Source organism: Amblyomma americanum, chromosome 1 (genome assembly GCF_052857255.1).
Source record: "Amblyomma americanum isolate KBUSLIRL-KWMA chromosome 1, ASM5285725v1, whole genome shotgun sequence".
Lineage (NCBI taxonomy): Eukaryota > Metazoa > Arthropoda > Arachnida > Ixodida > Ixodidae > Amblyomma > Amblyomma americanum.
The window spans coordinates 509,202,305-509,227,723 of NC_135497.1; the positions used below are offsets into that span (position 1 = coordinate 509,202,305).

Consider the following 25,419-nt stretch of genomic DNA (forward strand, 5'->3'; position numbering starts at 1 on the left):
AATTGTTTTTAAACAGAGTAATGTGGGCACCTTATAATAAGTTTATTGACATGCGCAGTGCACATAATACAGTTAGGAAATCCTGCCAAGTGGACAGAAAATTCTGCATACAATAAACACTTCTGCTGAAATAAACAAGTTCTTGTAAAGCAAATAGTTCAAATTGTCAAACTCTGGCAGTACTAAAGGAAAGACCATATTTCTGATATATTAGACTTATTATGAGTAAGTCACAAGAAATAGTAGAGGTTTATCATAGGGCCGAGGACATAGTAGGCCATACGAAAGCACGCCCTTCCTTTTCTAAACCTCCTCCTTTTTATTTATTTTTTCTAGTGAATATACAGTGCAATTCATGTGGCCACCTCCTAAAGGGGTCATAACACCACGGCAGAGACGCACATTTTTCCTTTCTTCAACTTCCTCCTTTTTGTCCCCCTAAAGGACATAGTAGAAGTTGTTGCCAGTGGTCACATGACAGAGATAATACGAGTAGTGCTTTCACATCAAATTTAGCAGTGAGGAATCTCAGTGCACTACCTAATGCTACTGGCAGCAACATGCATTCCAGTGTTTACACTGCCACATTTCTGGGAGCTTTGAATTTTTTCTAGAGGATAAGGCTTCTTTTTTTACGAGGATTGACATTCTGGTTTTCCAAAATGTTGCAGGTAGTGCATCTGATGCGCCATGGCACGTAGGGAAACAACTGCCTAAGTGCAGAGCACTTTGAATGCTACTTTGGAGCATAGATGTAGACAGCCTGTTTGTTATTTAGCCATCCTCATTCAAGCGTACATAACTTTCAGCCGTCACTATCAACTGCAAAACAGCTGTTGAGGGGATTATTAGTGCCGGCTTCTTTTTGTACCATTTTAGCATGGTTAGCTTGTTGCCCTCGGCCGAGCTGCTTATTGCTTCAAGATAGGCTTGGAAACTGTTTAATTTTTTCATATGCGCGACAACATACCTTGCAAGGTACTCGAAAGATTCATGTTCCAAATTTTCAATGTCAAGCAGGTCAGATGGATGGACAACATACATCTTGTTTTCGCCTGGTTTATCCTCCTCTTCAGCATAGCTGCCGTTCTTACTTGGCCGCAGAAACTTAGACATTGTAGCAGCTTGAACTTTACACTTTAATTCAAAAACATGGGGCACAGAGTTTTTGCACCGTAGTGTCGAGAAAAGATTCTCAAGGGCTTCTTGGCTAAACCTGCTTAGAAGCAGGAGCTTGAAGTTGTACTTCTCAAGAAACACGGCCTGCAGCTGTAACATGGATGATGCTGCTAGGATGACACTAGTCTGCACTGGCTTCCAAAAAAATTTCTTTTCATCATCAGTAATAGAAATTTTCTCGAAAAGTGCATTTGTTTCCTCGAAACACTGAAGAGCCTTTCCATACTCAATATCATCAGAATGGCTCAGTGCCAGTTTTGTTGTTCTTGAAGTCATCAGACGGAACCAACGAAACATCATCTCAACAAACTATGCAGTTGTTAAGGCTGACTTATCAACTGATCCTTTCTCTACAAACAAGCGTAACGCAGCAGTGATGTCACTGTTCATGAGGCTGAAAGCTGGCCCCACCTTCATTTTGTCATAATGGCTTGGATCTACTGAAGAAGCCTTAAGGTGAGGCGCTAGCTTTAGCTCTGCATTGGCGTCAATTTCATTCAGTGTCTTGATAGGCTCGATTTACACTACGTTCCTGGCAAATTGTTTCTTTTTCACTAATTCTTCAAGCAGATATATCTTCTGGCCTTTTATTAAGTGGCTCCTCAGGTTCTTAAGGAAATGAGGAAACTTCAGCCATGAAGAAAAGCTGCCTAGATGCATCACATGGGTGGGGACACGAGGTTTTAGGCTTGCTGTGTTTGCCTACGACTATGCCGAATCGTTTCCAAATGGCTCGGCTTCCTCCTCTCATGTCTGTGACTATGACATCTACTTTTAGAGAAACTGCCTCACATGCTTTTATGATGTCAATGATTATGTCCTTAACTGTTTGGGCATGGAATGGATTCCCAGTAAAGTGGTAAACAACTGTTTGCTTCCAGCGGGTTGTGATGCCCCCGATCATAAACGCCAGCCCATGAGTGGCCAAGCATTCAAGTGGCAGTGTTCCATCTGCAAGAGGGATAGTGGGGGCTCCAAGCACTCTACCTAAAGATGGGCTGTACACCAAGCCTGGTGTGAGCTGCGTTTCGTCCAGCATTAAAGTGGCATGCCGCTCTTCAGGTGACATGAGGCTGACCAATGAGAAGGAAAGGATTAGTCAATGTGAACAGAGCTACTCTAATAGTGACAGGTGAGTGGTCATGAGCATGTGCCTATTTACTTTACCCGCTAGTGCAAGTGACTCCATGATGTCCTGCAGCAAACCTGGTGCAAACTTGTACCCTTCCAGGCGACGAATTAGAGTGCGTTCTGTTGGCAGATGTTGGCCAAGCTCCCTGACCGCTTCATAGCCACGTGCTTCACAGGAAAGTCTCACTTTAAGTGCCTTTATAATGGTTTCCTTGGTCCATCGTGTTCCCTTCATTGTTGCCATTTTTAGACATTTAACCTGGTCCTCATTCAAATAATTAGTCAGGCCGGCAACGAGGTGCTTATTTGATTTCAGTACCTGCAACCGCTGCTTTTGAGTAAGTCGAAGCCTTCGTCTAGTTGCCTGGAGTTCAGCTTCACACTGCGCTTTTCTCTTTTGCGGGGCTTTTTGTACCAGTTGGGCTATAAGAGCGAACCAAAATTTGATGCAGAGCAGCTGTAAACAGCGTTCGAAATAATATGTTGCTGACAGTGAATGAACTTATATGAAAGAAAAGAGAATGCATATAGAAGCGTACTGGACAAGTTGCAGTATTCATGGATGTTATTTTCGGACTGTGCTATTCACATAGTTTCTTTGCCCTCACTTTGCACTAATGTCTGATAATCAGGGTTGTGAAAATGTATTGATGGTTACATCAGAAAGGAAATATTTTGACTGCAGGATAATAACTTGGCAGAGAAAAAAAAGCTTGTGTCTCCTTGCATACTTCAGTATGCAAAAAGCAGTGGATGATGGAACACTGCAAAAATAAAAAAATTTAACTAACTAGTTTCCGTACTTTCTTGTGGGAAAGTGACACCCATCTCTGTGGCTGATCGCACGTCAGAAACACCTGCGAGCAGAACACGACAATATGCCAACCCGCATTGTAGAGGTGCATTAATATTTCATATAGAGAAAATACATACAGGATGTCAAATGCTTTGGCCCAAATTCAACTGCAGCATCTGTACTTGGTTGGCCTGTGGATACAGGTACATGAAACATGCGAAAGTTTGCAGCATACACTGGACGAGAAAAAAATTGATATGTAGAGAATATATGTTTTGCCTATCTCTGTGCTGTCTGTACACATGTTTCATCTGCATGTGAACACGAGAAGATCATGAAGACAAAGATGCTAGCAGGAAAAATTGCGAGAGTACATGTAAGAAAGCTTAACAATTTCAGTGTCCACAGGTCGAGATCTGATGTCCACCTGTATGTTTGCCTCGACTATAGGGGTGTCTGCGCAGGATACATGAAAACCATGAAACATGAGAACTGAAGAATAAGTTCGTATAGTTAGTTTGGCTTGAAGGCGATAAGTTCTATTAAAAAATTTGACCCAATAAACACCATGCAATACATACCAGCACTATCCACTGTTATTCTTCTCGGAGGTGGCTTTCGCGGCTTGGCTGCTGGTCGGTGCAAAAAGATGCTTGGCGTTGCAAATGGCTTTACCTTCTTTTGGCCTGTATTCTTAAAAATAATCGCCTCGAACTGATCTTCCGTGAAGTGGTCCTATAGCAGAAGTGAAAAAGACTTCTGAGTCTACTAGCAGTGGTAACCCACTCGGATTTCGGCCAGATCTGTATTCCACATACATTCACATTACACATGTGCTAAACTGCAAGCCTCTCGGCCTGTGCTCGAGATATCGTCGCCTTCCTCAACCTTAACGCGCGTTCGAATCAGTCCACAGACGAGAGCACTCTGTCACGATCTCGTGCGAGGAAAAATTAACACCCGGCCCTTCACAATGCTAGCGCATTTAATTCGCATTGGAGTACTTATAGCAACTTAGCGTCTATTTTTTTTAATTTTTTTAACGTGTATGTTTAACAATGTGCATAAAAACACAGCTGTCAAAAAACTCCAAAAGTGGAAATGAATGCTGAAATTTATTAGTATCATCTCAAAAAACGCAATTCGCATATTTATTAGCGTCTTTTCGCGCTCTCGTAACGCCTTACTTTCACTCTATATAAGACTGCGTGAGCTACGTTAGAATGCAGTGATATTCACGTTGGAATTTGGTCCTCAACACGTGCGCGAGCAAAATACTGTCGCGTCTCGGCACGTGCACGTGCAACCTTCCTCTCGAATCTCTGTGTCGCGAACATTGCTTGCCTCGCATAGTCGGGCAGTTGCCGAAGGTTCAAAGTCTTTCCGGCTGATTCTGTGTAGCCACACTTCTCCTCTAGCCACGTTTTGCTTCCCGCGCCGGATGCTAAATAATTTCTTGCCGTCTTCTGTCCGGAATCGGCACCAAACCGCACAGCAGCAAGAGCCTAATTAGCACAGCAATGTGCGTATACTCATATCATGATCTTTCAGCAAAAAAAAAAACGAATTCGAAGAGAGATGATTACGGGCCGTTGGCAGAACAGCAGATGCCGCTGCAGGCCTCAGCTACTGTACGCGAGCTCTCCGCCCGCGCACGCGCGGGAAATTTCATGGCAACGGAGGGGCGGTGCAAGGTCACGTGCTGCAAGTGAGCTTATCACTGACATTGGCAGCCGAATCAAAGCCTTTCCTTACTTTTAAATTATTAAGGGACTTTAACCGCTCCTAAGGTCCCTCTAACCGCTCCTCAGCTGGCGGACTGGCCGCTCGCATGTGAAATGCTGCGGCGCGTGGGCGCTTTCGCTCGCTGACCGCGTTTTTGAAGCGCTGCAAACTATTTTGAATCTATTCAGGCTAGTATATACTCAATCCGCAGGAGAGAGAGAGAGACTGTTTAATGAAGAAACAGAGAATTTAGCCGGCGTTTCAATATCGCTGGCATGCTACTCTGCGTAGGGAGGGGAATTTGGGAGATAAAGACTGAAGGAGAGCAGCGTGGAAGAGGTGGAAAAAAAAAACGAAGATAAAATGCAGCCATGAAATGGGTACTCCGCAGGCCTGCACATGCCATGCGCATTGATGTATTCGAGTTGCATATTGGTTATGACCAAAGGTGATGTGAATTTGTACCGTATAGTATTATTCTGCCGCATATCTGAACTATACTCCTTTTTATGGACGCAACAGATCATCGTCACTATTCACAAAGGGTGTACACTGCCCATTCGACTACTAATTGAAGCTAGCTGGCAGAGTGAGATGCAACTATGAACACGAATCAAACAAGAGAATTTGCTCTGTTATCATACAGTTATATTTGCTAAGAGATTTCGAGATGAAACAAATACGCCTTCCCCCCTTATAAAAATGAGCCTTGAATTTATGTTGACGCAATGTTGAGCATGTGTTGGGCCAACAGAAATTCAATGGAAATTCAGCTCGTGTTGAGTTTACACAACACTCACCCAACAGAATTTCTGTGCCCAAAACCTCAACACAAATATGGTGCATAATTTCTGTTGAATTTCTGTTGTTTTTTTCTTTGAGCACCCAGCAGAAAAATGTTCAACAGTAAGTGCTTTGCAACCATCCGTAGCACTGTGTGCGACGTCATGAGCTGTTCTGACAGGAGAATCTACTGCTATGTTAGAAATCGGCTGCTACTCTTGATTCATGCACAAACAAAACGGCGCGAAATGCGGGGACAAAAGAGAAACATACACGACAGACCAGAGCCACGGTGTCTCCGCGACGACGCCTCCCCTCTCGCGAGCACACACCGTCGCCTGCAGTTCTTTCGAAAGAACGCACACACCTCTCGCCGAACGTTGATCCGTTGGCTACAAATGGACTTCTACAGTGGACTTAGGGTTGCTTATTGACGGCGGAATTTATCTCTGATCCATCAAGGCGACTATTTGGTACGAGACCCTTTTCTCAAGCATCACACCTTAGAAGAGCCGAGGACCAAAGCAGGTGAAATCTTGTACCCATTAAAAACCGGTGGGTACCCGGGGGCACTGGGGATCCAACCTGGCACCTCCCAAATGCGTTGAGTAAAGGAAAAATCTCCCACATCATTAGCACTAATGAACTTCACAAGAACCACTTGAAAGCATGCACAGTGTCTGCATGCTGGCAGGTAACGCCGCTCTTTCTTGTTTTGGTAAAGTTATCTTATACCCAACCACACTTGCCTTACGAGCAATTGCAGTGGATCGACAAGATGGCATTCATCAAATTCTCTAAGAGATATGGTAGAAAATGACATAAAAACTGAAATTATATGAAATGCTTATTAATTGCCTGTAACATTCCTATACTTCTGTTTTCTCAAGATGTCAAGGTAAGGACTATGAAAAGCAGAAGCTGTTTTTTTTAATAATACTGTGGTGTTATCAGTAGCTATAGACGGATAAAACTCAATATCAAAGCAAGAAATGCCCTTCATACGAGGCATGGCCCCTACCCATTGTCATGATTTCCTGATTTATCCAGGATTAATGCCTGTGCACCTGCCAATTGCCTGTGATATGTCATGCTATAGCATGCAAGGGGATTAATATCGTGATGTCATAACAATTGGTTGACACTATTGGCTGTAGGGCCTGGTTTAAAGAGTACTTGTTACATCATTCTTTTGTTTCATCACACTGTAGTAATTTATGCATGCTTTACACAATAGTCATTAATAACAATTTTGCTGCAGAGTAGGCAGAACACAAGAATGATTGTAATGTGCAGCAGTGTTGTGCCTTTGTATTGATATTTAGAGGCAGGAATTCAGTTCAGCAGAGTGAAGACGGCATTCCGACAAAAAATGGTACCAAAGTACAAGGCTGAAAAGCGAGCAGTTTATTGCACACAAGCTAATTTTTCAAATACAATATTCAGATCTGAACACATTTCTCAACAACATTCATGGCCAGACTTCAACACATAATGTCTGCACCACGCTACGCCTTTAGTCACTATTTACACAACTGTACAGGCAATATCAATGAGCTATTTACAAGCACAGCAGAACACTTGCAAAATAAAAGTGCATGCACAATGTGTAACCCCCTCCCCCTTTCCCTTATATTTATACCTCACATTTGTAAGAAATGCTCACATGACACTTTTCTGCCAAGTGTCCCTAATATATTTACACTCTTAGGGCAGCATTTAAATGGCAATTTCCACATGTATATTTCACATTCTGCTAACACTAGGTCTGTTTCATTCAAGTACACTCGCTGCACCAGTTCCTTAAATTTCTTCAGCAGAGCTATAAGCGTGCAGTACAACTTCTGGTAGTTGAAATGCAACTTGGCACTGGCTGTTCAAAAAAAGAATGGTCAAGTGCAGGCCAGGTCAACAACAAACTGCAGCCATTTGCGTGACACCCACGTAAACGGCTGGCAATATCTTGAACCATATGAATTTTGCCATAAACCAGCCTCAATGCACGTGCACATCAAGGCAGCTGGAGCAAAACGCACGTGTTCTTTTACTGTTTACTGCACATGACCCAAGTGTCAACGTGCAAAGTGCTGAAGCGAAGGACCGCTCAGGCGACTTGATGAATATGGACTGACCAGACGGTAGTGATGATGATCGCAACTTTGAAGTTGACTCATCTACAAATGGAGATGATAGGCTCCAACAACAGGCATCGTCTCAGACAGACAGCACTTTGGTACTGGGCACCCAGTGAGGCTGGTAAACAAGTATGCACATTCAAAGTCAAAGGAATATAATGGCTATCGCATAGCGTAGCAAAGTTGGAAAGATCCTGAAGAAGTGCATGAACCACTATTTGCATCACGTGAAGAGAAAGCAGCAGCCTTGAAGAATGAATTTAACGTCCTAAATGTTTCGAAAACAGAGCAGCTTGTGCCACAACCAATGGTCTCACAGGTGTTCATATGAAAATTACCCCCAAAGGGGATACATAATTGCTAATTACATGTGACAAAATGATAGCATAGCAATTCCCCATGGACACCCGTACTACAGGTGTCCTTGCATGTGTTGGTTGACAGTTCGACGGCCGACCGATGACTGGTGCAAGCTATGATTAGCAGTTCTGTGCTAGATGTCACACAAATTTTAACACGGTCAGTCCTGCACTGGTGCAACATTTGGGGGGGCCCACAGTCTTTTCTCCAGAAACTGCCGTCTCACTGAGTGTGACAGCAACACAACACCGCCAATAAGACGCATCAATGGGATCCTTATGCTATCACATAAAATGGGCAGTGCTTATTACATACATTGCAAACTGTGACTTGACGTGACATGCCTGGTAGCCAACTAATACTTTGGGCCCCTTCACCAAGGCTCTCAAACATATGAAAATTTCGGCATCAAGATAATGGACAAGGTCTTATGTCTATCAAGGAGAGGTGTCAGTGGTGTGGCGCCTCTACAACAGCTGCTACTTATGACAAAACAAAAAGTACATATGGACTCATACAGACTCTAGCATTTCATTTCCATTCACTACACACAAGTAGAGAGATTCTGTGTCATTCAGACATATGCACTTTTTTAAAGACTCTGCGTCAACGATGCAACTTTGTGATGTACACTCTGTCTTCACAAACTGTAAATTCTTATCCAGGGGGACATTACTGAACACTGCTTGCTTTACACTCAGGACATCAACATGCACTTCAACATGATCACTTCTGCTTGAAGAATGACTGCAAGGTAAAAGGATTTTGACAATGCGACCAAAAAGCCCGTTCGTGAATACATAGGAATTTCTTCTGCGAGATTTGTCGAGGCCTGCAGTGCAGAATTTGAAAGGCCCAAGCACCATTTTTCGGAACACTGTACCACCCACCACACGTTAACCTTTGCCCAAAAGCAGAACGCACCCCACTTTAGTGAAGTTCTTTCTCAGAGTATACCCTTTCATCAGACATCTGAAGTCGGATTCTAGAATGTGGCGCCCTTTTCGGTTTAGTGAGTGTGCTGACCATAATGTTGAAAGTGCCTGCAGAATACAGAACTTCTGAACAATTTGGAAATGAGGGTATCGGGTTCCTTTCACAAATCTACATAGTGTCCCGTTCATTGCCTCAAAAGGAAAAAGGGAATAACCCCACAATGGCCCCCATTTTTTCACACTTTCCACGAGGTGAAGCAGGAGTTGGGAGTTATATGTCATATACTCTGTGCCGTATAATGTTTCATAATCCATAAGAAAATTTACCATTTCTTTCTGAATTCGGAGAACTTCTTCTATGTGTACTGACGGACCAAGCAGATAGTGCATCATGGCAACAAATCTTAACCAGTGCTTGTAGTGCTTTTCTGGAACAAAGTCCTTGAGCACAACAGGCGAATAGAACAACATCCAGTTATTCCACTCTGATGCCTTCCATTCTTTGATCTGTGATAGTGACCTTGGGAGTCTCGATATCTCCCATATAGGAGTCAGGCTTAGTAGCAACTTGTTTGCATCTTCAAGGTGCTTGCGCAGTCTGAACTTCCGACAGCGATGTGATTTGAGCCACATGAACAAGGTGCTTCGAACGAAGCATATGCACACCGCGTGCATATGGTCAACTGCAAACCCTCCTCCAAATGTAAAAAAATGCAAGCATTGTCAAAACACATGCGCCCTTAATGCCACAGCTTGCCTGCTGACTGACCCTTGCCTTACTGGCATGCTCAGCAAAAGAATCTTGTGTCCTCGGCTTGGACAATGGTGTGGCTGGTGGATACACACGGCAAAAGCCATTACCTTTAGCTACAACTTGGCCAGGGTGCTCACACCAAGCACAACCATTTGCCCCATTAAATTGGGTCATATTCATTACATCGCACCTTGCGACGCTGTCCACTGAACAGGGTCCAGGAAATGCCTTCGACAAGTGTGTATTTCCATCTCTGTCCTGCCACGTCACTCCCTCAGCAGACAACTCATTTATTGCCTTCATAAATGGAATAAAAAATGTATTCATTACTGGCTTCCCAGACCCTACCCACAAGCCTGCCAAAAGAAGCTTCTCTCTCCGGTGCTTGTAAGGCAGTTCATTCACCATTACCAGCAGTGGCCACATACTCAGATTTGAACTCTCAAAGAGAGGCACACCATCAGTGTTGAAGGTGAGTGTGACATCATCGGGAGACAAAGGCAATTTATGATAATGAATGCTTTGTGTAATGTCTGCCACTTCGTATTGAACCGAGGTTCCCTCTCTTTTAGCCGCTGTAGACTCTAGCACCTCTCGGAGCAGGCTTTTGAGGCCCATGACAAGAAAAAAGGAAGAAGATTTCATAAGACTCTCATGTGTGTGCACTAAATTACATTTAGGACATGAAATATCTTCTCCTTGCATCGCCTCACCTATGTACTCAGTGCAAGCAGTACAGTAAAAGTGTTTTTTGTATTGCTTTTCACAGGCAATAAAATGCCTAAATAAGGCATATTTCGATCCTGGGTATGTCACCCCTGAGGGCAAGTGGGCACCAATAAGTCGTACTAGGCTCTCTGTCGCCTCCTTGGAGCAGCCATGTCGCAATCTGTGAGCCATCACCATGAGCAAGCTTTCTGCTTGCGTTATATTTGCTCCTGGAAACAGCAAGTCATCCTAAAAAAAGAAAAAAACAGTAACCAACATTTGAAGTGCAATGCGAGCGTGTTCTGAGCAAACGAGCAAGGTTTCATGAAAAACGCTGTCCGCGGAAGATGCTCTTGTAACTAACTGTACATTACTGCATTACCAATCGTCTTCATGACATTACAGTGCATCTCGTTGCTAGACTGTATGCGTCTTAGGGAACAAAAGATAAAATTGCACTCAGAATGACTAGAAATTAAATGACATCACTTTCAAGCATTTTAACTACTAGTTTGTAGAAAAAAAAGTGGTACACATTTGTGGCAATGACTATGTGAAGAGACCTCAAGTGTGCTGTGCGGCCATACCGCAGTCCTCTCGACATAAAAAACACCTGCATTAGAGCTGCAAATTATGTCAGAAAGTATTGTAAGGCAGCTTACTGATGGAAGAGGCTCAAAAGCTTTTGAATTTGTTCTCCGTCTTAATGGGATATGATGAACGGTGCACCTGCACTTGTAAATGCAGATAACGAAGGGTGCCTATTAGTGACAGATAGAAACATGCTAAGTGATGTTTTGTTGTTTGGTAGCTTTCAGCATGCAAAAATGTGGTACTATCGAGACGCAACGTTATGTGCAACAAGCAATCTAGTCACACAGGAGCTTCTTATGACTGCCACATCATTTAAATACTGCATATAAGAGCATGTAAGCCAGACTTCAACATCTAGAAGTGCGGCCTCAAGCAACCGGACAATAATAATTTTTCCATTTCGGTTGTCACTCGCTGGTCCTGCAGACTTTTCTTCCATAGAGTACATAGGTGCACAGTTGTCCATTTGCTGACACTTGAAGCAAGTGCAACACATGTTAAGCTCTCTTACAAAGGGATAAGAACTCTGTGGGCTCTTCATCTCTTCAACAAGGAACAGCATTTAAATTGAAAAATACTATATTCTTCTGTCAACATTGCATGGGGCTCTTAAAAAGAAACAGCACTTAAACTGAAAATAACCTAACTATAAGGTTCTGCTATAAGCTCCTGTCAAACAACATATATTCCATTATCCCTTTTCATACTGCAGTACAGTACGGTCTACTGATAAATGATCTGGTCTATAGTCTATGGGGGTATAACATCCCAAAATGACTCTGGCTATGAGGGACGCCATAGTGAAGGGCTTCGGAAATTTCGACCACCTGCGGTTCTTTAACGTGCACTTGCATCGCGCAGTACACGGGCCTCTAGAACTTCGCCTCCATCGAAATTCGACCGCCGCGGCAGGGATCTAAGTCGCGTATTTCGGGTCAGGAGCCGAGCGTCATAACCACTGAGCCACCACGGCGGCTAAAGAATACACACGACTGCGTGGCCTCCACGCTTCGTGAAACTCTACAACCGACTGACGGCGAAAGCAGCACCAGGCGCATGCCCGGAAAAAGCAACCAAGCGTACTAACGGCGCATGCTTCTTATCATGAAGTCTTTTCTCGCCAGCTTTCGCGGCAGCGCTTCGCGAAACTCGGAGGCCACGCGATCACGTGTTCCCTTAATTCAGCAATTCACCGCACATGCAGAAACAAATGGCAAGGGCTGTTACCAATTCACCAGTCCGCTCATCCGGTGAGGCCTCGTGACTTTCTGGTTCATGCGGTTCAGGTTCGCATTCTTCGGACGAGACGTCGTCAACTTCGTCCGATGAGACATCTTCGGAAAAGCGCCTTCAGAAGATTCACAAGAACGTGAGCGGTTGTGCGCAGTCTCCCCAGCACAGGCACCAGAGCTGGAATCTGTAACGCCGGCTGTGTTCTGTTCTTCATTACTTGCATAGGAGCTGCTTTCATCACCCGATTCATCCGAGTCACTATCAGCTCGAGAAGCTGATGGCGCGCCAAGTAACTCCCGCTGCTTGAACCTGCACTTTGAACGATGCGGAACCTCGGCCGACGAGTCCCATAAGTATTTACTGTACTGCCTTTTCGGAGGCATGGTGGCAGCAGGCACAGTACCAGGTTAACTGGAGATTATATGGGACAGGAAGCTATATATATCTTCCGTGTTATGGTCACCCGTGCTTTCAAAGAAGCTTTCAAAGGATCGTCGGTCGCTTCTACCAGTAACAAAGGAAGGGCGCTCGCATGGCGCTCGGATGTTGTTGTCATCGTCTGCTATTTATGACGGCGCTACTGGCATTCGCGTATGCAATTTTCGAACGCGGTTTTAAGTGCATGTGCTAGGATAAATGATTACTCTCCTCTAACTGCCTACCTGTGCATTTTTCCTGTCTTATTATTTTGAAATCGAGTAATGAAGCGTGCTTGAAGTAAAGTAATGGCGAATGCAATCTTGCCCAACAGGTTGACTGTAGCGCCACGCCAACCGTAGGTGCCCTTCCCTAGTGGCAAAAGGCATGAGTGCAGCCAAATACCGAACCTGTAATTCCAACCATCCAAGCCAAGCCACCAGGCCCTGTTTGCGGACCAGTCGGTTCAGCAGGTGCTACAGGAAGGCCTCGTGTTTCTTCTCAGTCCGTAACAATGAGCCACATTTTGATAAAATGGGTAAAGGAGTCTAAAAGGAATGTTTATCCTATTAAATCCCTCGCGGACCCTGCCTTCGGCATCCGACTTTTAACTGAAGAAGGCGCCATAAAAAAATTGAAGGGATCAATCGTAAGCGTTTTCTGGAAGGAGGGCGAGCAGCCGGCGAAAGCTGAATTGCTGTACCTAGGTGAGTACTTACTTGTATTTCTTTTGCGTGTTTAGTCAATTTTACGCCTTTCAAGGTAGTGGAGTTCATTTGCATTGTTTCTGTCAGGTAAACAAGCCTCACTGGAAAAAAAAGGGCGAAACTTGCCGCGGAAGCTCCAGAATGCGTGGACAGGCGTAGGGAGGACAGCCAACTGTCAGCCGGGATGGCCACGTGCAATGTGCGTATCAATGATGCTGTTACGTGTGTTCTTTGCACTGTCGTTCATTTCAAAGCGATTTCAGTTCAAGGGGGGCGTTTGAATATTTGGGCGTGCGCGGTGGCGAACGCAATATCAAGGATAACTGTGGGCATTTCACCACAGATGCTGTTATTGTAACATGCTTTTAATGCGGGGCAATTTACTGTATCAGGTTTACTAATAACTTTGTTCCTGTGTCTCTTGACGAGCAAGGAAACAAAAATGTGTTCCGCGTGCATTCGCAACCTGCACGCAGAAGTTGCATATGTAAACCCTTTACTGCCTAGGCCATCGCTTATTTTCTCTGTGTGGTATTTAAATAGTGTGACATAAAAATTTTTGCCGCAAAAGACGGAAAGGCGGGAAACCAAATACTTTGGAGGACATCCAGGCCTGGGCTGTTTGTACACGCCTGAGAAAAAGTAGAGACCACAAGAACGGTCACACAACTGCATGCAAGGGCTATAAAGTAACGAACTGCTCAGGACTTTGTTAAGGTCTGTTGCCAATTATTGCATTGGCGCAGATGGTAGTTTGTTGCATGTGCTTAGCAGCCCAACCCTAGCTGATGCATAGGTGCCCCTGCGCTTGCTGCTACGACGATGAGTTGCTAATCATTTGTAACAGCATGATCTACAATGCTGCATTTTGCTGCTGATGGTAGGGCTTTTTGTGTGTGGGGATGTGCATTGATCAAATTATCATCAGACTAACTATGCTACGTCCACTGCAAAACAAAGGCCTCTCCTGCTTCGCTTAAACTGACCCTGTCGGGTTCCAGGCATAGTTAACAATGTCTCCTTAGAATCTTTCAAACATCTCCTCATAATGTCTGGGTATAGCTGTGTAAACCTGTGCAGTCATGAAATTTATGAGCATGAGCACTGAAGTGCGTGCCGAGCAGCCTCGAACTCTACTCGTGGTGATGCACGGCGATTGCTTTAAAAAACAGTAGAAAGGGAGGTGCTTTTCTCTGTTTGCCAGAAGCAGGCAAGGCAGCAGAACCCTTTTTGCCACTTTTTGCCAGATTGTGAAAAGTAGCCACCGCGCATTGCCACAACTAGGGTTTGTAGCTATCTGCGATAGGTTTCTGTGTTCACGACCATAAGTTCATTGACAGCACTGCTGTCGGCACACTTAACACGAATGCTTGACAGCATGGCTTGGGCTGACGCCAGTTCCATTGAGCGTTGGCCACTGTTGCTGAGATAATATCTCAGTATGTTTACGGCAGCTAACCACAGCCGGAGTTCAGCTCGATTTGACTGGTCGACTTGTCTTTCTCCTGTGTCTGACCGGCGGGGGAAGAGCACCCACTTGACAGGCTTGTTTTGCCACTTTTCGGTCGTGGCTGCAGTCTCATGTGCACCCGGAAAATGTTGCGGTTTGCTTATCTCAGCAAAGCAACATGGTGTGCGATGTCTTGCATGCCTTTCGAGTTTGGCCTCAAAGTGTGCATCGTAGTGTTCTTTGCAGGGCGGCTTCCTGCATAGTCCATGCTGCTCTGGAGATCTAGTGTCGGGGCATAGGAACTGCACGTACGTGTCTTGAGCTAGAAAGACTCGTCGATGCGATTCAAACGAAGCTTTTAATAAAGTGGAGTTTTAGGCCAGTTGGTGATTCATGATTTCCAGGTTGCCTTAGCATGAGACAAACGAGGACAAGATAGGGACACAGGACGAGCGCTCGTCCTGTGTCCCTTTCAACACAGACTGCTGTACAGGGCAACACTCATCAATGACGTCTCGTCTGGAGTCTCCAAATCTGCAGTGTCGTTTCCGCGATGTTCTAGGTTATCCGCAGTTTCCTTTTCGCACTCAGCGCGGTTCCTTAATATTTGGGTACCATTCTTTCCATTCAGCATGTAGAAAGTGCAAAATATGATGGACTTCAACCCTAGCATTACCACTTGTATAAGTATCATATTATTGAACAAAAACCTGCAATGTTCTAAAGGCTCCACTACGGTACCTGTTTCTTCCTTTCTTCTTTTAGTCCCTCCTTTATCCCTTCTCTTATGGCAGGGTTCAGGTGTCCTGTTCAGGTGTCTGCCGATATGTGAGACAGACACTGGGCCATTTCCTTTCCCCAAGAAATCAATTTTCAATTTTCTGTAAAGGGTGTGATTCCCCCAGCCTAGCAAGCATTGTGCAAAGCCTGCCATTTTCTAGCCTGCAAGACAGCAGAAAAATAAATAATTTCAGGGCATATGGCAATAATATTTGTAGGGTTTTCAAGGGACTATGCAATAAATTAATTGAGATTACATAAAGCAGACGAGAGATAGGCATTTCATCACTCGTCACCCCAACGCAAGAATTTTTAAGCTAGCATCAATAACACCGAAGATATAGACGATTTAAAATTACGCTCCTCCTCTCCCCCCTCAACTCTTACACGCGGGGCACCAGACAAAAATAAAGAAAACAGCCCTGGGACTGGGCCCCGCCTATGAATACGTCATCCACTGACGTTCCTTTTGCAACTTCCGATTGTCGCTCCTAGCACCCCAGCAGCAGCGTCGGCGGCGTGATTGCGGCGCGCGTCGGGTTTCTTTGCTTGTCGTCTGTTGTAGTTAGCAGTAATAGACCGGAACCTCAAGGCGCGACTGCGCGCTCTTACGGCCGCGATGGGCATCGAGCCCTATGCGTTCACGCCGTACCGACTGAACGCCAGTGACGACAGTAGCGACTCGGCGAGCCACTGCGAGTGGCTCCGGAACTCCATACAGAAGGAGGCGGCAGAGGAAAATTGAAACCATATGCGCGAAGGCAATGCCCTGGCTTGCGCTTGCCCGAGAGAGTCGTGCAGTGGCACGAGCAGACGATTTTCACGGCTACCGGAAGTGTGCCTGTGACGTCGTGGCTGCCGTGGCTCCAGCGAATGAGAGCGTGTGGTGGCCTGGCGACGTCATGGGTACAGTGACGTCTTTTTTCACGATATAAGTTTAAAAATCGGTCACTACGAGGACACCTATCAGCCCGCAAATTTTAAAAAACACGGTTTTTAAAAATTCATAACAAATTGCCGGTTCAGTTTTGAAGACTCATACTTGTTGTGAATGCTTCTTAGCATCATTTCTAAGCATTGAAACATTTACAAGTGACTTATTATTAATTGCATAGTCCCATAGTTTCTTTAACGCAGTAAAACTGAGTAGAGGTCATGATTTTGCTTTGCTGGGCCGTCGACACATCTGGGGACAATATTACACTCCTGTTAAGCTTGTCTGATCTGTTTGCACTGTAACAGCCGCCGCGGTGGCTTAGTGGTTATGGCGCTCGGCTGCCGGCCTGAAAGAGGCGGGTTCGATGCCGGCCGCGGCGGTCAAATTTTGATGGAGGCGAAATTCTAGAGGCCCGTGTACTGTGCGACGTCAGTGCACGTTAAAGAACCCCAGGTGGTCGAAATTTCCGGAGCCCTTCACTACGGCGTCTCTCATAGCCTGAGTTGCTTTGGGACGTTAAACCCCTATAAACCTATTTGCACTGCAGATGTGCAATTCACGGCATAACTGTGTTCTGCAGTTTAACACGAGGCGTGTTTGGCTGCGGTGATAGCCTAGTGCTCTCGCGCAGCGGCCTGCAAATCTGATCAGTTCACCACGCCGCGGGTTAGACTCCCAGTGGTGGATGTTATCTTGATTTCTTTTTAACTTACCTAATGTATCATCGCTATTTCTAGGAAACTGCACAAGGTCCAATGATCACCAAATTCCTGGTTGATGTTAGTGAGCAAAATAGTGCTTTTGCACTAAAAGCTTATGGGTTGTATGTGTTCTCGCAGGTGGTATCGAAAATCACAGATAGCAAGTGAAAAGGGTGATGTCATCAAGCGTCCTTATAGTACAGCAAGCCGAGCACTGCCACTTCAGACAATCGTATACATGTCGTTCCTCTATACAAACCAGCCACTGGCCGACCTCCATGTGGCGTTATTCATGACCTGACAGTCGTACCAAAATTGTGACGCGACCTTGTGACGCGTCGCAGCGCGGACATCAGTCCAAGCCGGCCCAAGCCATGCTGCCGAGCGTTCATGTTAAGCATGCTGATGGCGGTACAACCTTCTCGTTATGCTCAATTACAATAGTTGCCAACATCTCGTTAAGGCTGCAGAATTCCTTTTTGTTTCCAGGGATGTCACATCTAGCTCTCGCCTTGACATTAATCAGCAACATAGTACGGTGTCACCCGTTAACATTTTATATGCTTCATCTGCCCTCCTAACATTACTAAACCCTAGACATCCAATACCTGGAAATTCTTCTAACACTGCCAGGCTAGCCTCACTCTTAAGGTTTTTGCGTTACATGTTGCCAGGTTTAGTTTCCAATGGCAGCCTGTCTGGATCGAGCGATTGTTAGGACTCTCCACTGCATTGTTGTTCAGAGTGCCGCCTTGGTTAGTTGCTCTGCGGCTGCTGGGGATTGAGAGCTAGAGGTTTATTGACTGCAATTAGCCATGGATTAACCACAATGGCATAAAGATCGGTTGATGCCAATGGGTGAAGGTCCTCCTTTGGGGCATTTTGCCACTTCTTTCTTGAGCTGTATCTGACTGTAGTAGATGCATAGTTTATAGCCAGAAACTCAACTGTGAGAGCTTTAAAAATTTCAAAACCGCCTTCACTGCTTTCCTCTTATATTAATGTTAGGTGCAGTGCACTACAAACCTTGCTTATGGGGGTGGAGGACAAGGGTCCAAATGGTCGGGAGGGTGCACTCACACTCAAACCGTAGGCAGTCGCTAAGTAGGTGCCCGATCCGCTCATCAAACCCGTAGTTCTCACGTGCAGGAGAGTCTGCCATTGTGATCAGGTGCGAATAGGCATTTGTAAATGCCACTCTGAGCCACTGGTGACAAACAGCGTAGAATCGCAGTGGGAGAGGTCATACGGTATATCTAGTCTTTAGGGTTAGGAGCCGAGCACCATAGCTACCGAGCTACCTTGGCAGAGTAGATGGCAGTTGTATTGTATAATGGCATAAAACCACTATCAGGTTTTCGCTTCATCCTTAAACTCCCATTTGATGGACAAATAAGGGCTGGGTACGCAGTACCTCCAAAGTAAACCAAATCAATTTGTTCTTTTTTAGTTTCACATTACATATGACTGAATTGCTTAATAATCAACAAGAAAACTGTCACTAAGCATGGACTCGCAAGGTATTTGCTGCCATTCTATTAACTGGTAAGGATGCTGCCAGAGGTCACAGCCTCTAAGAGTGCCAGTCAAATGGCTAAAATAGTCCTTACATTTTGGTTGGTATATTTGCCCTTTGTTTTGGTGGAGTCAAGGGGTGGTTCCATATGTGTGCACAAACATGGCTGAACTTTAGGTTTCCCACTGCCAAAGCATGCCTTTGCCTACAAATTGCACAGTGTGTGCTCCTCTTTTCTTCTCAAACCAAATCAGGGGCAAACCTGAAGCGCTAATTACTTGTGGCTGTTCATATTATGAACTAAGGGATGGTGCATTATGTTAACGCATTGGTGTCTTAGTTGAAGGTAGTGTTTTTCATTTAATGCATGTGGTACTTGATGAGAATATGCAACAGCAGTAAAGTGGCTTCTAAACTATAAAGGTAGTTTTTTTGCACATGGTGCTTGTTTATTTGTGACAAGTGCACACGTAAGCAGATTGTTCGTATTCGCCTGTGTCCTTGATAGTGGTTGTTTTTTTCTTGTGGATTCAGTTTTTCTACCTCAATAATGAAATGCAATCTGATATACTCATACTTTTCAGTGCTGGATGTTTCATTATGTTAGAAATGTGTAGCCCTTGCTAGTAGCGCATATCATGTGGACATTACAACAGCTGAAGTGAGTGCTATTCAGTTTTAAGTGGTCGTGCAGTAAACTACTGCAATCATTACAAAAACCAAACCTTTTTTTTTAATACTGAAGACATCTGGCATGTATACTACAGCCAGAAGTGGTTGAAACTGCACAAGGATATGCTTCAATTTTTAAAATGTTTTACATTTCAATAATTGTCATGCCACTTTTTCAGGAACACCCATGCTGTAGACCAGCTGCACAGCAGCTTAAGGAGCAGCAGGATGAAATTCCCTGCCTGAAAAGTGAAAATCAAAGTTTGAAGAGGCAGCTGGAAGCAGCCGAGAAAATAGCTGGTGAGAATTCTGGGATGGCTTCACATTCCTTGCACTTGAAATTTTAGTTTTGGCATGAAACCTGTTCTTGCAATAAATCATTAAGATGCGTGCGTTTTCTGCTTGGAGGCATTACGTCATACAAGTCTGAATACTTAGCATAACTGTGTGCAGTCTGCTGGTTCTTGATCACCACTTCACGGATACAACTGTTCTATGCCCGAAGCATACATTTGTACTGTGTTCGTGCTCAGCGGGTGTAATGTTTCCTCTTCTACAGCACTCTTTATTCTTTGCCTTTAACTACCAACACTTTCAGATCAAGATGGTCTCTTTACAAGCACGCACCGTTGGGCATTGTTAGTAATGCAATATTTATTGCTTAACGAAAATATTTGCCTGCTTGAGTTTTCAAACTTATGTCTTTGCTTACATTGTTTACTGATTTCATTTTCCTCTTGCTTCTTTTTCTGCTTCACCATTGCCCCGACACTCCTTTCTCACAGTGCAGCACAGCAGAATGGTTTGTTCTGATTAACCTTCCATGTCTTTCCTTTTCCTTCTCCTTGCTGGTAAGCACAAGTCATAACAATCTTTTTCTTGGTGTTCATTTCAGATATGAGTGTTTTAATCAGGCTGGTTAACAATGCAATATTCATTTTTAATGTAAGACGTCTGTGTTTGTTTTTAAGCAGAGCGACATCTCGGACATATCTTGCAATTTGAGATTTTATTTATGCGCAATATACTCTAGGGCATCTCATGAACTCAAGCAACGCCCATCATATGAACTGTGTGAAAATGTTTGCAAAAAGTTCTTCAGTTGATAGCTTGTGGATGGGCTTTGCACTTGGAGATGTTTCTTCATTTTTAAAAAATGTGTTTGTCAGCCAGTGTATAGATGACAGATAGTGTTCAACCTAACACCCAGTTTCTGGAAAATCTTTGAGAGAGCCTTGATACAGTACACTCCACTGAGATGGCTCATCATTTTGTACATGAACTAGGTTGAATTCCAGCTTTATTCTAAATAGCTCTAAACCTTTAATTCCACACATTGCCGAGCAATATTCACTACTAATGATAATAAACTTTCCTAGAATCCATGCAGCTGCTGCAGCTTAGATGCTAGGCCCCTTGCGCATTTTGAAGGAGGAAACAAAACCATGTGGCAGTTTTTTTATTCATGTAAATCTAAATTATAGGAAGGCCTCTTGAATATTTGTGTATTTTGGAAAGGAAAATGTACGAAGCCTGCTCTGCAAAACAGGCATTGGCTACCCTTAACATGCCCAGAAACCGGTGTTTTTGTTTTAAAGGGCCCCTGATATCATTTTAATGGGCTTATTCTAGTGTACCAGATTTGTAGAGGTGGTCTTTGTGGGCATTCGAGTCATATTTGGAAGCTCTTCATGGACCCTATCATGTGGAAATAATTAAAAAAAAATCTCTGCTCGCAGTAGCTTGCAACCGATTACGGAGACACGCCTCACCGCCTCTGCCCACTGATGTCATTGGGGTGTGGGACGCACGATGAGGTGTGTCTCCTTAATCGATGGCGAGGTACTGCGAGCAGAGATTTAAAAATTATTTCAAATTACAGGGTTCATGCACAGCTTTCAAATATGAATTGAATACTTACAAAGACCCCCTCTGCAGATATGTTGCACTAGAATAAGCTCATCGAATTCATTTCAGGGCCCTTTTAACTGATTCCATACTTTTTTATAATGGTAGACGTTTATAGGTGTGTTTTGTTTACAACTGGAAAATAGACTACTTACTTGCGGGTTGCTGCCTGGGGCTTTGAGTGGTGTGCTCACATTCTTCCTGTTTTAATAGAATACTAACAATTTTCTTTCCCTGTCCATTGCAGTGCCAGCCAAAATGGTGAAACGGCTGGAGAGAATGCTGGAGTCCAAAAAGGAGCCAGATCAGCCTGTTGTGCCATGTGCAAAGGTTTGTGAGCTAAATTATGATCGTTGCACATACTCTTGAATATACAAGTGAGGTACTCTTCTGCGTTTAAAATTTGCTCTGGCATTCGATAGAGAAGTTATCACGGCTTCTTGAATTTATGCAGGAGCACATTAGAGGCATGTCCTAAAATGTATATCTGCATGTCTGCAGACCGTCGCCCCACCGGACAGTGAAAGGGAGAAACGCCAGAAAGAGGGCACTGCGGGTGATCGGCAGCACATGCATGGTTTTCGCTTAGCCAGCCACGTGCGATCATCCTTGTTGCTTCCTCAAGGCATGGAGACGAAATGCTAAATCAGACACGCATTGGTGCCTTAGTATACCAACTGAGCCGTCTACAACCATAAATTCCTCAAATCTTTGCCGCGAAGTGCTGAGCACGAACAGGTTATGAAACACGTATCGAAGAAATGACCAAATTCAGTTATGACTGGCTGTGCACTAAACAGTTGCAGTGTGATCAGTCCTAAAAAAATTGGCAATTGAAAAGGTTATTGTAGAAGCATGCATGTAAATAGATGCTCAGGAAACCCCAAAAAGCCCTCCATCATACCTCGGTGTACCATAGATCCAATTTGAGGACCCCTGAAGTAGATGGTCATATAGTGAAATATGCTCAGGTAACGTGAAAGAGCCCATGTTTTCCTTGCAGGCACTTCATCTAGTCGCTAGGCTATTACAGCACTACAATTCGCATTGAACCCATTAATGCAGGATCTCTTTCGAAAAATTTTTGCAGTTGCAGTACAGTTATGTAATTTCCTCGCATTAAACAGCTGCTGACATCCCAGCTGCACAGAGGATAACGGGCAATCTAGCATTTCCATTGAGACAGCTGAATTCGCTTGCTTGCCTTTATCTTTGATTGCTGTGCTGTTTGCAGGTTGACATTGGGAGTGGTGTACTTGTTGACCGCACCATTCTTCAAATGCTGGAGCGGCAGTGTCAGAGCAGCCCTGGGAAATTCGCCAGGGCGCTCCTTCGGAATGTGTTTACGGAGGAGGAGCTGAGGGGAAGGTCCCTCTATGGGATAAAAAATAATGTGCAAATGGGCCTTCCTGTGAAGGAGGCCCTAGACCCTGTTCGGCTGTCTGCTGTGATAGGTGAGTGTTCCATCTCTTCTCTGCTTGCTTGCTTAAAAATTAAGGGCCAAAATATAGCAAAGCATTGAAGAAGGAAAAGTATAGGCCATGTAGTTAAGTTTGAGTTTTAAGTTATGAGAGAGACCCGGCTGCTTGCAAGACTTCAGAGCAGTCCCTTCCAACACTCCACTGCCTCGCTGCTCAGAAATTTGGTGCACTTCTTTCATGGGCTGTACTGTCATGGCTTCAGCCTAGAAGGCTAATTTTTCTAGCGCCAGATTAACATAACATTCCACAGCACGACAGCACTTGCAAGTGTGTGTGCATTGGTTGCGCCCTTGGCGACAGCACTGTGATTTTGTGCCATATTATGGCACATGGCACCCCCCTTTTCTATGTCTACATAAACTTTTCCACAGGCGAAGACTACAAGGTCCACAGACCGCAAACTGCCTTGTGCTCACATTTCTCATGGTTGTTTATTATATTATTTCTACCAGAAATGTGTGCTGGCAGATATCTTAGCCCACATGGTATGCTGAAAACACCAAACCTGGCATGTGCAGTCATGTGCGAAGGTGGAGGGACCACATGAGTGGGGATGTTTGCGTGGCTGGCAGAAGTGTGTGGGCAAATAGGCTGACATATTTTATCAGTCACCCAATGCATACCTTAAAAACAGATGCTGCACCAAGAGAAAGCGCTGGCACGTGCCGCATTTGCTCGCGTATAACCTGCACCGAAATTTGAAAAAACGCCTTTAATAAGTGAGGGTGCGAGTTACCTGCTAATTTTTTCTTTTGGGGGGTCAGCTTCACAGCAGTGCGCGATGGCGGCCTTCCACGTGTAGTCTGCCATTCTCATTGTCGTCAACGCTTGTCAAGTCGACGAGGGGCCAACGAAACGTGTAGAGGAATCCACATTCATAGTCTGTTTATTCTTCCCCCCGCCATTGGCCACGTTTTCTTCAGCCAGTGTTGTTGAGCCTAGTGTCGGGCACTCTTTCATGTACTGCACCCCAGTTTGCACTATTTTCCTGCTTTGTTTTGGCGTCATGAGTGCGACTCGGTGGCAGTGTTTCGCAGCGAAAGAGAAGTTAAGCGGCAAATTTCTCTTGCTGCCGACGATATGTGCCAAAGTTGTGCTTTCACTGTCTACGCTAGACAGCAAGGTCGCGGCGTTTAGCTTAATACTTCCCGCGCTTCTTTGACGGACCTGACGGGGCCACGTTACCCACAACCCGAGTGTGCACAACACCGCTCGGCAAACACACTCAAAGACAAGGCACTTTTCGTTCAAAGCAATCACAAAATGGCGAATGGATGTAACTTCGTGAAGACGGAGCGTCACTCGGTCGACACGGTCGGAGAAATCCAAGTGACGAAACGGCGAATGACTGTATGAGACCCGCTGTGGTGGCTCAGTGGTTAGGGAGCTCGGCTACTAATCCGGATTCCCCGGGTTCGTACCCGACCGCAGCGGCCACATTTCAATGGAGGCGAAATGCACAGGCGCCCCTGTGCTGTGCGATGTCAGTGCACGTTAAATATCCCCAGGTAGTCGAAATTACTCCGGAGCCCTCCACTATGGCACCTCATTGTTCTCTTAGTCCCTTCTATATCCCTTCTTTTAATGCACGGTTCAGGTGTCCACCGAGATGTGACAGATATTGCGCCACTTCCTTCCCCCAACAACCAGTTTTTAATTTTTAACGTATGAGACAAATGATAACTGCCCCCGACAATTTTGGCAACAAAAGCAAGTTGACGGCGATGACTATCCGACTGCCACCTCGAAGTGTCAGAGATCGCAGGGACCTCTACTCGCAAAAATGAGGTACCAAAAGTATTTCAAGCCAATCCAACTCCAGAGTAAATCCACCTCAATCTAAGATGGCGCCTTTTGCGCCAGCAAAAAGCCAATAAGATGGCCGATTTTGGCCCGCAGGCGACTGAAATTAGTCTGAAAAATCAAACTGTCGGACTTAGAAAGTCCAAAATATCCGTCGCGAATATGTATGCGCTCCTATGGGGTAACTGACAGTGCCTCATCGAACTCCGAATTACTCGTCGGTTACTGCACTTTATTAATTGCTAAGGAGGCACAAGATAAACTGTGCGTTTTATGAAATTTAGCGTTCTGTAAGCTCGGTCCTCATGACTCATTTCTGGTGCAAATAGCTGAAGCAAGCATGGGCACATTCAGTTGGGTGAGGTATGCGAGATCTGCCTTACCACTATGAAGGTTACCATAGGCCAAAACAGGCTACTGTATGAATAATAGGACTCTTTAGCAGACTGTTTTGTATGAAGCAGAGTAAAACATCTGTGCTGACATGCTTTCTTTGTGGAGTACCATGGAAATCAGAGCTATAAAATTGAATGTTCTATACACAACTGTAATTAATGCACAAGTAGCATGGCAGTGGTTCTTTAGGAAGGTAGTTTTATCTGCTTGTGCAGTTTAATTGCTTTTGCTGCTTTTGTGTACTTAGCTTTTATCTTAGTATAACCCAGCCTGCCCAACATTGTAGTTTATTTTTTTGCATTTACTGTTTCTCAGTGG

The 25,419-nt window shown here is 44.7% G+C and overlaps 1 pseudogene; it reads right to left on the minus strand.

Moving 5' to 3' along the window:
* Positions 1-2,000: 2,000 nt before the first annotated feature.
* LOC144128238 (uncharacterized) lies at positions 2,001-18,487 on the minus strand (annotated as a pseudogene).
* Positions 18,488-25,419: the final 6,932 nt, after the last annotated feature.